This window comes from Aedes albopictus, chromosome 2 (assembly GCF_035046485.1).
Source record: "Aedes albopictus strain Foshan chromosome 2, AalbF5, whole genome shotgun sequence".
NCBI lineage: Eukaryota > Metazoa > Arthropoda > Insecta > Diptera > Culicidae > Aedes > Aedes albopictus.
In genome coordinates, this window is record NC_085137.1 from 441,702,688 (window position 1) to 441,715,258 (window position 12,571).

The 12,571-nt window shown below is 40.7% G+C and overlaps 1 long non-coding RNA gene across 1 annotated transcript in view; it reads right to left on the reverse strand.

Moving 5' to 3' along the window:
* Positions 1-1,313: 1,313 nt before the first annotated feature.
* The window catches only part of LOC134288561 (uncharacterized), a 74,177-nt gene continuing 62,919 nt past the window's right edge, over positions 1,314-12,571 (reverse strand). The window contains exon 2 of the long non-coding RNA XR_009998020.1: positions 1,314-1,839. This is a non-coding gene — a long non-coding RNA (uncharacterized LOC134288561). The remainder of the gene's footprint in view (positions 1,840-12,571) is intronic.

Genomic DNA, 12,571 nt, shown 5'->3' on the forward strand with positions numbered 1-12,571 from the left:
TTTTATGCCGTTTTTCTTTATTATCCAGTTCCAACCTGGGTTGGAACTGGATCAGATCACAGTTTCAACCCCAACCCGACTTCGGTTTCGCTTGTACTAAAGTTTGTTTGACGTTGTTTGTTTACACATTTTCCGCCAATCCAGTTCCAACCCAGGTTAAAAAAGAAAAACGGCATTAATCAACGAAGGCTCTACGCATAGGCGAAACTACCGGGGGTGCCAGGCACCCCCTAGAATTTTGATGCATTGCTGTGAGATATGGGGCAATGAATGATGAATGGATGAACTCATGAATATTTGTTTGTAGTGCACGGGTCTGTGTCATTTGGCATAAAGTCATTTGGCATAAGGCCGTTTGGCATAAGGTCACTTGGCATAAAGTCATTTGGCATAACGGTCATTTGGCATAATGGACACTTGGCATAATAAAGAAGGGTGCATTTCGGTTATGCCAAATGTCCATTATGCCAAATGACCGTTATGTCAAATGTCTTTATGCCAAGTGACCTTATGCCAAACGACCTTATGCCAAATGACTTTATGCCAAATGTCCCGCTCCCGTAGTGCACCCCCAGGTACAAAACCGTAGTTTCGCCCATGGCTCTACGAGCACCTACCGATGCGATTGAAGAGAGTCTATCATCGATGTCACGTTCAGTAGTCCCGTATTGACGATGAGTACGAATTGGAGAGTATGTGAGGACTATACCCATAGCGATCACCAAGCAATATGATACCGGGTAGGAGAGCGAATACAAGTGGAAGCACGAGAGGATAGAACCCACGAGCGGAAGTGCAAGACAAGCTTTTGACAAGGAGGTGTTTGCAGAAGCGCTCCGGTATTAACGAAACATGCTAAACCTGAGTCCGGACGAACTGGGTTCTGTTCTGGTTCGAGCTTGCGATGCGATTATGCCAAGGAAGGTGCACAGCAAAAAAAGTTGTTGAATATTACATCGAAATCGCTGCAACCAGGTCGTTACATCGATTGATGAATATTACACAGCCCGATGTACTTGGCGGCTGTTGATGTAATAAACAGATCCGGTGTAATTCTTGCGATGTAATTTATTCGATGTACATTTGCACGATGTGAATGAAGCGACGTAAAATGGAAACGATTTTAAAGGCTCTTCTATAGCCGATTAAATTGCATTTTCATCCCTTTTCATTCGGAATTTTGTATAGCTGAAGTAAACACTAAATCTATACTAAATTCAAATCGAAAAAGAATAAAAATATAATTTAATCAGCCATAGAATAGAACAAAGAAGAGAAGGCAATGAACAATCAATAAACACAACAAAAATAAATAAAGCGGTGAACTAATATGTATTGCTTCCTTTATTGTTTTTGTCCCAACTGGGACATGAAAATAGGGTAAATTGCGTATTTTGGCAGTTTTGTTCTCTTCGTCATGGGGGATTTTTGAAAGCTATTGAACTCAGAGTACCTAGGTCTCAAATCCTTCCCAACCAAGCTGAATTATACGACCAAGTTTCAGGTAGTTTGGCTGACAAAATCCCTTCATGACGAATAGAACAAACCTGCCGATAATATCCATCGTCACCCTATCCTAAACCGATCGGAAATTGAACATCGCTTGCATACCGCTTCGACTAAGCGGGCTTTCGTATTCTTCTACATAGAGTGACAAAGGGTATTATCGGCAGGTTTGTTCTCTTCGTCATGAGGGGTTTTTGTGGTCCAAATTGCCTGAAATTTGGGCATATAACTCAGCTTGGTTGGGAAGGATTTGAGGCCAACTTTGAGATCAACAGGTTTCAAAAAACCCCCCATGACGAAGAGAACAAAACGGCCGAAAATACGTAAGTTCCCCTATTTCAGTTTACTTTCATAGTGGTATTATAAACGGATTTTTGTATTTTTAACATTCAACACAGGTCTTCTTCTCACTGTTTAAAAAAGCGATTATCGGCATGCAAACCGCTCATCTTCCGTTCTGATAGTTGGTCACGCAAAGATCTTCGTGGTCGAACTTGAACACGTCCATCACCGGTGATAATAATCGTTCTGGTGGATGCTCGGATCCAATCAAGATGAACGGCACCTTCCACGGCCGATCTGACGCACCTCACCTTCAGGAGCTTTTACTTCACTTCCTCCGCGGTAATACGGTGGACGGTGAAACGACCCTTGGCGTCGTAGATCAAAGAGTGAGTCATGAATCCGACCGGGTAGTTGAAGTCAGTGTAAACCTTGCCATCGATCTAGATGTGACGTTACAGATCTTGGTAACATCGGTGGTGGTCAAGACGTACTTCAGATGCGAAAGAAAATCACAAGCTTGTGTGGGTCCATGGATGAACGCGAGGCAAAATTGGTCTGGTCTGGTCCAACATCTTTTTGAGGCGTTCATACGCTCCAAATGTTTCTCCGGTCCCGAGCCATCTTGACACTTTAGAACGAAAAGGAAACGATTATTCCGACGGCGCCAGGGTTAATGCAACACTGACTCGAAGATGGCTGTGTTGTCACCCTGGAAAAATATAAACATTATTAGTAATCAATTATGTATTAGAATCCTCCAGGAATTCCTGCAGGAGGACTTCGGGAATTCCTGCAGGAGTTCTGCAGAAGTGTCTTGAAAATTCTTGCAAGAGTTCCACGAGAATTCCTCCAGTTATTCGAAGTTTCTCGGGAATTTCTTCAGTAGTTTCTCGGAAACTCCTCCAGCTGTTCCAGTTCCACTAGAATTCTTTCAGGAGCTCCTAGGAAATTCATTCAGAACTTCCTCGGAAATTTCTCAAGGAGTTTCTAGGGATTTCCTCGAAAATTCATCCAAGAGTTCCTCGGAAATTTCTCGGGAGTTACTCTGGGACTTTCTCGAAAATTTATTCAGGAGTTCTTCCAATTCCTCCACGGGCTCTTCAAAAATTCCTTCAGTAGATCCACGGAGGAAATTTCTTCAGGAGTTGTTCTGGAATTCTTCCCGAAGTTCCTCGGGATTTGCTGCATGAGTTCTTAAGGAGTTCTTTGGAAACTCCTGGAGCAATGACCGATGATCTCCTGGAGTAATACAAGAGGAAGTTTTGGATCAATTCCCGTAGAATCCTGGAATAAATCTCGATGATCTCCTGGAGTATTACCAGAGGAACTCCTGGAGCAAATCCCGAGGAACTCTTGCAGCAATTCCGAAGGAAATCCTGGAGCAAATCCCGATAAACTTCTGGAGGGATTCCAGAGGAACTCCTGGAGGAATTCACGAGAATATTCAAGAGGAATTTTCGAGGACATACTAGAGATATTTACAGAGAATTCCTGGATAAATTCCCGGGGACCTCTTAGAGCAAGATATTTCCAAGGATTTCTGGAGCAATTTTCGAGGAATTCCTTGAGCAATTGCCAGGAAACTCCGTGAGGAATTCCCGAAGAACTCCTGGAGGAATTTCCGAGGAACTTCTTATAGAATTGACGAGGAACTACTGGAGGAATTCCAGAGAAACTCTTGGAGGAATTTCAGAGGAACTTGTGGATGAATCTTCAAGGAAATTCTTGATGAACTTCCGGAAAATTTTCCAGAGCTCTTGGAGGAATTCCCAAGGATCATTTGGAGCAATTCTCAATGAACTTCTTGGAAACTCCTGAAAAAATTCTCGACGAACTCCTGGATGAGTTTCGAACGAGCTTCAAGAGGAACTTGCGAGTAAATCCAGGAGGAATCCAGGATATTTGGGAGAAATTTCCGAAAAACTCCTAAAGGAACTCCAGCGAAAGTAATTACCATGGATCTCCTGCAGGAATTCCGGAGAAACTCTCGGAGGAGTTCCCGAGGTAATCCAGGAGGAGTTTCCGAAGAAATCCAGGAGGAATTACCGAAAATCTTCTGGAGCAATTATCGAGGAACTGGAGCAATCGCCAGAAAACTCCTGGAGAAATTCTCGAGGAACTCCTGCAAGAATTCACGAGGAACTTCTGGAGGAATTTCCGAGGAACTTCTGGATAAATCTTCGAGAAAATTCTTGAGTAACTCCCGGAAAAATTTCCAAGTAACTGGTGGAGGAATTCCCGAAGAACATCTGGAGAAATTCCCGAGGTAGTCCTAGATAAGTTTCCAAGAAACCCATGGAAGCTTTTCCGCGGAATTCGTGGAGCAATCTGAGGAGCTCTTGGAGGAATTTCTGAGAAACTCCTGAAGCTATTCCCGAGGAACTTCTGGAGATATTCCTGAGGAAATGCTTGACGAATTTCTGAAGAACTATTGGAGGAATTCAGAGGAACGCCACGAGAAATTCCCGAGGAACTCCTGGAGCAACTTGGAACTCCTGAAAAAATTTCCTATGAATTCTTAAAGGAATTTCCGAGGAACTTCTGGAGAAAAAAATCCCGGAAACTCTTAAATGAAACCTCGAGGAATCCTTGAGAAATTCCTGAGGAACTCCTGGAAAAATTCCCGATGAATTCTTGAGGAAATTCCCGAGGAACTACTGGAGGAATTTAAGAGAAGCTTTTGGAGGAATTTTCGAGGAATTTTTGGAGAAATTCCAGAGGAACTCCTGGAGAAATTCCTGATAAACTCCTGGAGAAATTTCCGAGGAAGTCCTGGAGGAATTCCGGGGAACGCCTGGAGGAGGAACTCTTGGAGGAATATCCGAGGAACCCTTGAAGAAATTCCCAATAAACTCCTAGAGGAATTCCCGAGGAACTCCCGGAGGACTTTCCAAGGAACTCCTGGATCAACTTGGAACTGCTGGAAGAATTTTTGAGGAACTCTTGCAAGAATTCCGCTTGAATTTTTAAAGGAATTCTCGAGGAAGTCCCGGAGAAAAAAATCCCGAAAACTCTTCAATGAATCCTCGAGATAATTCTTGAGAAATTCCTGAGGAACTCCCGGAAAAATTTCCCAGGAACTCCTGGAGGAATTCCCGAGGAACTTCTGGAGGAATTTCCGAGGAACTCCAGGAGGAATTTCTGAGGAACTCCTGGAGCAATTTGAAACTGCTGCAAGAATTTCTGAGCAACTCCTGGATCAATCCTCGAGGAAATTCTTGAGAAACTCCTAGAGAAATTTGCAAGGAACTCCTGGAGGAATTCCAGAGGAATTTCTGGATATATTTCCAAAGATATTTCAGCTGAAATATCCGCTTCTGGCGAACTCCTGAGGAAATTCTCGAGGAACTCCTGCATAAATTCTCGAGGATCTCCTGGAGGATCTCCTCAATGAATTCCCAATGAATTGATAGAGGAATTCCCGATGAACTCCTATAGGAATTCCCGAGGAACTCCTGGAGGAATTCCCGAGGAACTCCTGGAGGAATTCCCGAGGAACTCCTGGAGGAATTCCCGAGGAACTCCTGGAGGAATTCCCGAGGAACTCCTGGAGGAATCCCCGAGGAACTCCTGGAGGAATTCCCGATGAATTCTTGAGGAAATTCCCGAGGAACTTCTGGAGGAATTTCCTAGGAACTACTGGAGGAATTTAAGAGAAACTCTTGGAGAAAATTTTGAAGAATTCCTGGAGGAATTCCCGAGGAACTCCTGGAGAAATTGAGCATGAGCATGAGCATGATTGACCGCCCGCGGTTGCTCCTCTGTTATTGCAAGGACAACTGCATTTACACAAAGAACCAACAGATGATGCTTGGGATTAGCTTTCTCTTCATTGTGTAAATGCTGGAATCCCAATACTTTTCAATAAGCAATACCAGCGCCGGCCGCGTCCGAATGCAGGTCAATTGAGGATAGGGAAGGAAGTGATGACGTGATTCTCGCTTAGGCCAATAACCGAGGAATTCTCTGCGTTACTACGAGAAATCACTAGGAGTTTGGACAGGGGAAATGGAGATGTGTTGAGGATTTTGTCGTGGTAAACGAGTGTAATGTTTTGATTCGCGATTAATAATGCGCTCGCGAAGAAATACCCTTCTAAACCTTGGACGACGAACGCGATCTTTTGTGCCTCAAAACTCACCCTACATAAGTTATTCATTCGCAACTAAGGAGAACACAATGCTAAACACCGACGCATCTGTAGTTTGCGTTTCCGCGCGAGACAATGCTGAACACGATCAATTCACAAGTATTAACAAAATAACACGTGATAAATAAATCAGAAAGATCTTACCGCATGGTTCGCCGTCTATCTTTTACCGACCTTCTCTTTTTCCAGAAATTCATGCAACCTTTATTTGAGTCAACACATTTATTCATTTGGACTAAAATATTACAAATGTCGACACCGAAGATGACGAACCATTCAAATTGTTGTGTTCATGCAAAAAATGAAAGGAAATTATTTATTATCAACTAAATGTGCATTTGGAACTAGCGCCGACACATGACGTGACGAACTTTCCAATATTTGTTAGATAAATACACAAAAAGCAGAGCAGAATTGTATAAATCCTTTAGCATTAATTATTATTATTATTATTGTTATGATAAAATGGAAAGAGCTCACCAATTAACATCCTTCGAAGTGTCCAGTGCGTATGTGCTACAGCATCTTCCACTAACTGGCCTCTTCTCCGAAATCACACTGAACCACTACAACTACACACGGGTACGACGATGTGGACATTCAAATTGACGACGACGCAGCCGGTCCGAATAAAAAAGCGGCTTTTTCACTTTGCCTCAAAAATCACACTAAACCGCCCCGTACGAAGATGAGCACAGCCAAATCTGCGACGACGACGACGCGGCAGCCCCAAATGAAAAAAATGGCCTATTCACTTTGCCTCCAAAATCACGAAGATGAGCACAGTCAAATAGACGACGACGACGGACGATCCGAATGAAAACGCGGCCTGTACACTTTGCCTCCAAAAACTCAAAGCGGCATTTCGACGTTGCCTCTAAAACACACTAAACTGCCCTGTACGAAGATGAGCACTGTGAAATAGTCGACGACGACGACGACGCGCTCGCGGCCGAACCAAATGAAAAAAGCGGCATTTCGGCGTTGCCTCCAAAAACACACTCAATTCCCAAGGAACTCCTGGAGAAATTCCTGATAAACTCCTGGAGAAATTTCCGAGGAAGTCCTGGAGGAACGCCTGGAGGAGAAACTCTTGGAGGAATTTCCGAGGAACTCCTGGAGAAATTCCCGATAAACTCCTGGAAGAATTTCCGAGGAAGTCCTGAAGGAAATCCCGGGGAACTCCTGCGTCAATTCCCGAGGATCTCCTTAATGAATTCCCAATGAACTCATAGAAGAATTTCCGAGGAACTCCTGGAGGAATTCCCGAGGAACTTCTGAAGGAATTCCCGAGGAACTCTTGGAGGAATTCCCAAGGATCTTCTGGAGCAATTTGGAACTGCTGGAAGAATTTCTAAGGAACTCCTAAATTAATCCTCGAGGAAATTCTAGAGAAACTCCCGGAGAAATTTCCAAGCAACGCCAGGAGGAAATCCCGAGGAACGTCTGGAGATATTGCATGAGCATGAGCATAGATGATTGCACAATTCGTAGTTGCTGCTCCGTGATTGACCAGAGCAATCGAAATTGCACAAGGAACCAATGAATAGGGCTTCGGATTAGCTTACTATTCTCAATGAACACAGTTCGAGAGCTCTAGACTTTAGTAAGGTCAATAACGGCGCCGGCCACGTCCTTACGGTCATCAAGGATGGGAAGGAATGTTAGTGAGACAAACGTTGTTTTAAGGACCGCGAATCGCTGCATCTCCACGTTTGTCTCAGGAAGGAATTTTTGTTAGTAGGGTAGGGTACATTGTCAATCTAGGAGTCACCTATGGTTGGTGATGTGATCTGACAACGGATCAATAAACACTAACTTTCGCGTACAACCGTCCACTTTTCTATACGAAAACATATCTAATCAAAGAAATCAGGCCAAACATTTCAATAGGTCCTATCTGCATTTGAGAGGCTCTCTTTGTTCACTCTCTCTTTCAATTATTGCAATGTAATGGTACACTTTTCAACTATTTTTGCAGTACAAATCAAAAGACGATTGTTTTGACCATCGTTCAATGCAAGGAAACAATCATAATACAAATAAACAGCTGAGATATTAATGAAAGAGAGGGAAACCAAAGAGAGCCTCTCTTCTGTAGATAGGACCTTTAGACATGTTTGGCCTGAAATCCTGTCGCGCGTGTCCACTCCATTAGGGAGCAGAAACTTTGAGCCCATTCCACACAGGAATAAACTGAACGCAACAGAGGACATCAATAATCCAAACCATATGCATTCACAGCATGGAACAACACAATACTAAACACTAAACACCCGCACATCTATTGTTTTCGTTTTCGCACTAGACAATTACGAACGCGAACGATTATGTTGCGATACTCACCCCATAGGGCACTGCACTATTTTGATTTTGTAAGGGATTTTGACGTTTCTTGGCCTTGTTGTTTACAAAATTTCTGTAAGAGTGAAAGAGAAGGAGAGAATTTCATGCAGTGCCCTATACAGGAGCGATGCATGCACAGCAAAGAACAACGCGATACTCTCGACCATTTTTCCTCACTTAAATAATCCGAACCACCCCTAATGGAACAAATTTCGGCACTAACATACGCGTCCCATATGCCATAAACTAGCTGTACAGCTTCCGCTCGATAACTGGGCTTTGTCGACAGTCCAGTAAGCGAGCGCCGCTCGATAACTGGACTGAGCTTCCGGAGCCGGAGGCTATTGTTATATTTTGTTTTGTATATCGATTTGTAAAATGTGAGGTTATATTTCGCTTATTTTTGACAGATAACTGCTTTTAAACTGAACTTTGCCCCAGTTATCGAGCGCCCAGTTAAAAAGCAGTCCAGTTAAACAGCAGTCAGTTATCGAGCGGATGCTGTATATGTAATTTCATTTTTAATTTTCATTTTGCAGCAATTGGTGGGGCGATGAGAGCGCAAATCAGTCCAAATCCGATGATAAGGAGGGGTAATGGCTGAATAGTAGGGTGTCCCAAAAAAGAAAAAGTGTCAAAAAGTTAACTTGCTCACCCTTAGAATGATAGATTAGGGTCCTAGCAACAATAGTTCCATACATGAAAACTCAATTAAAAATTATTTAGAGGTTGCACGTATCGATTTTATGAAAAATGGACGATTTTTGGTTTTTTTTTTTACCAAACAAATGCTAATATGAGTTGAAAAATAAAAGAAATAAAAGTCATCAATCTCAGTAAATCATAGATTTGGGTCCCGCAAACAAAGTTTGGAGGGAGTTTAGGTCATCAACGCTGATTTTATATATTTGGCAAAGGTTAAAATATCAAAAAATTGTGATTTTTTCACAAAATTTTTCAAAAATGCTCATTTTATAAGGATTTTAAAAATTTTCCTGCGATTCGCATTTCCCTTATTTTATTGCAAATTTTATGTAGATTATTTCGGCTGAAGACAGTTTTGAACTATCTCTATCATGAGCTGAGATATCGGCATAATAATGATAACACAATCAATGAAAAAATCGTGTTTTCTTACGTTAATCAAATTTGTTCACTAGTATCCATGACTACCATGCAATTAAAACAACACACGACAAATGATTTACATGATAGTACGTGCAGGTGTACATTTTTGAAGAATTTCAGGAATTATTGGGTTGCTTTGATCATTACTGATTGATACTGCATGACAGTAACAATATGTAAAGGTTTTGAGAGTTAATCGTTTTATATCTACATATGCTGAACATAACTTTCACACCCGCTTTGTGGATACGAAAGATTTTTTTCTTCTTAGATTTCATCTGTTGATCAGATAGCAATAGCAAGCCACCGATTCAAAACTTGTAAATTTTGGTTGAAAATTATGTTTCAACAAGTAAGCTGCGAAGCAGAAAGATTTTAACATTGACATTTCTTAGGTTAACACCTCTTGTAGCATATTAGGCCAGTCACTAAGTTATATATACTTTTTTGAATAATAGTGGAATCTTAACATCCTGATAATTTCTGAAAACCAACCCTAGATGCAAATATGTGCGCTAATGGTTTGCTTTTAAAATCAAATTATATAATAGATCTCAATATCGTGTAAAGAATTAGCTTTAGTTAAAATTCATTTTCATTTTCATTTTCATTTTGCAGCATTTGGTGGGGCAATGAGAGCGCAAGTCAGTCCAAAGCCGATGATAAGGAGGGGTAATGGCTGAATAGTCTTTGCTGACCACATAAACGCCATGGGATAGGAAAAGGGTATTTTGGTGTGGGATTAGGGTGTTGGTACAGACTTGACAATATCAATGCTATTCAGATGCAAAATAATTTTAAGGCTCAATAGTGAATCGCATACCTTCCAAAACCAAAAAAACAATAATTCACAAAATACCAAGCAAGTCATAGAAAGAAAAAGCGCCCGATTGTTTATTTTGTCAATGATAACAAACGGAAACTTCTACCCTCTCCGACTCGCCAGTCACCCTGGAAAAAATGTCCCTTCAGTTCTGGAAAATATATTATTCCCAATTAAGCCTTTTATCGAATTGTCCGCGTGGTCTTGTAGTACCCCTGCTAGGTAAGAATCAGTCATTGCCATACATATTAAATGCTAGACATGACCCCATGGATAGCATTTGCATATGTAAAAGCTTTGCTGATGTGACTTTCCTATTAGGCAATTCTCTCATCTCATGTTTGTCTTCAAAACCTTATCAAGCTTAGAAAATTGAAGTTGATAAACAATACATTACAAGGTTCGAATTCCCATAGAATGAGATCATTCATTCGCACTACAACACCATAGGAGATAATACCACATTGGCTGATTACAGTACAAATGTGAAAAATCTCCCTTTTCCCCCTATCCGCAACCCGGGGACGCGCCCTGTTGGATTTCGAAAGCCTCGGAGAATATTACAAACCTTCAATGGCATTCCCATAAACTAACCCACATTGCCCATTCAGGGGTCTGACTGGGCCTATTACCCTCCCTCAGTTTGTAATATTCTCTCCAACTTGGAATTATATTTTCCCGACACATAAATGACTTCGACAAATGTTCGATATAGGGTCTGGGACCATTTGGGCAGGAGCACCTATTTTGGGCACTTGCTGCTGTAACTCAGTCAATTTTGAACCGATTGGCTTGATTTTTGAGACACGATCAGCTAGGCACAGTAGCTAGTCATGTTTCAAAATTCAAGTCAATCGGTTTGAAATTGACTGAGTTATAGCAGCAAGTGCCCAAAATAGGTGCTCCTGCCCAAATGGTCCCAAACCCTACTATGCAGCGTCATGATCAGTATAACTATATCAGATGACTTGAAGATCTGATTCTTACAGAATTGTTTGCCATTGATTATACATTCAGCTATTCCAATCATTGCTGCAAAGGCCATCGACCACATGCCTGAAATCAAAGCTTCCTGGAAGATATAATCCAAGCCCAGGGAATTAGCTTTAGCTTTAGTTAAAATTCGCGAATAAAAAGAAGAAAAAATATCCTAATTTTGTCAACTATAAAACTATATTTCTCTTACAGTTTTTATTAGCTACTAGCTGTCCCGGAAAACTTTGTCTTGCCAAGCTGTGATGGTTTGATAACTGTCATTGTGGCATAGCACTCTAGATTGGTTTCATTTCGATCATGTTGATTTTCTTCCCAGTTCATCAAAAATCAGTACTTTACCAATGTTCTTACTTTCTTAGTTGATTTTCGTATTTTTTATTACTTATAAACACAGCCGCCATGAATACGAATCGAACCATGCAAGAGTCATCCTGATCGGTTCACCCGTTCGTGAGTTTTGTTGCCTCAAAGGAACTTCAAACTCATTTTTATATTATTAGCTATTTTCATTTAAGTTGTTTTCAATATTAGAGTAATAGTTCTGATATAACTAGAAATAACCTATATGTCTGATTAACAAGAGCACCAAAATCTATTTAAAAAAGGTAAACATTGTTGAGCGATCTACACATCATTCAAAATATATCATAGAACACATAGAATTTGATTGTCTCACTTGCGATCACTTATATTATTAAAATTTCGCAGCGTGGCACTTTTTGAGTCTTTCTTTGAACCGATAAGCACGATCAATGTAAAATTATCAAAGTAACCCAATTATTTTTGAAAATATTCAAAAATGTGTACTTGCATAACATAACATGTCAAACACTTGTTATTCGTTTTTTTTCCATGGTAGTCATAGAAACTAATGAACAAAAACAAATAACATAAGAAAATCCGAATTTTTCATTGATTGTGTTATCATTATTATGCCGATATCTCAACTCATGATAGAGATAGCTCAAAACTGTCTTCAGCCGAAATAATCTACACAAAATTTGCTATAAAATAAGGGAATTGCGAATCGCAGGAAAAATTCCAATATCCTTATAAATTGAGCATTTTTGGAAAATTTGGTGAAAAAAATCACGATTTTTTAATATTTTAACCTTTGCCAAATATATAAAATCAGGTTTGATGACCTAAACTCCCTCCAAACTTTATTTGCGGGACCCAGAACTATGATTTACTTTGATTGATGACTTTTATTTCTTTTATTTTTCAACTCATATTAGCATTTTTTTTGGTAAAAATACCAAAAATCTTCCATTTTTCATAAAACCGATGCGTGCAACCTCTAAATATTTTTTGATTGAGTTTTCATGTATGGAACT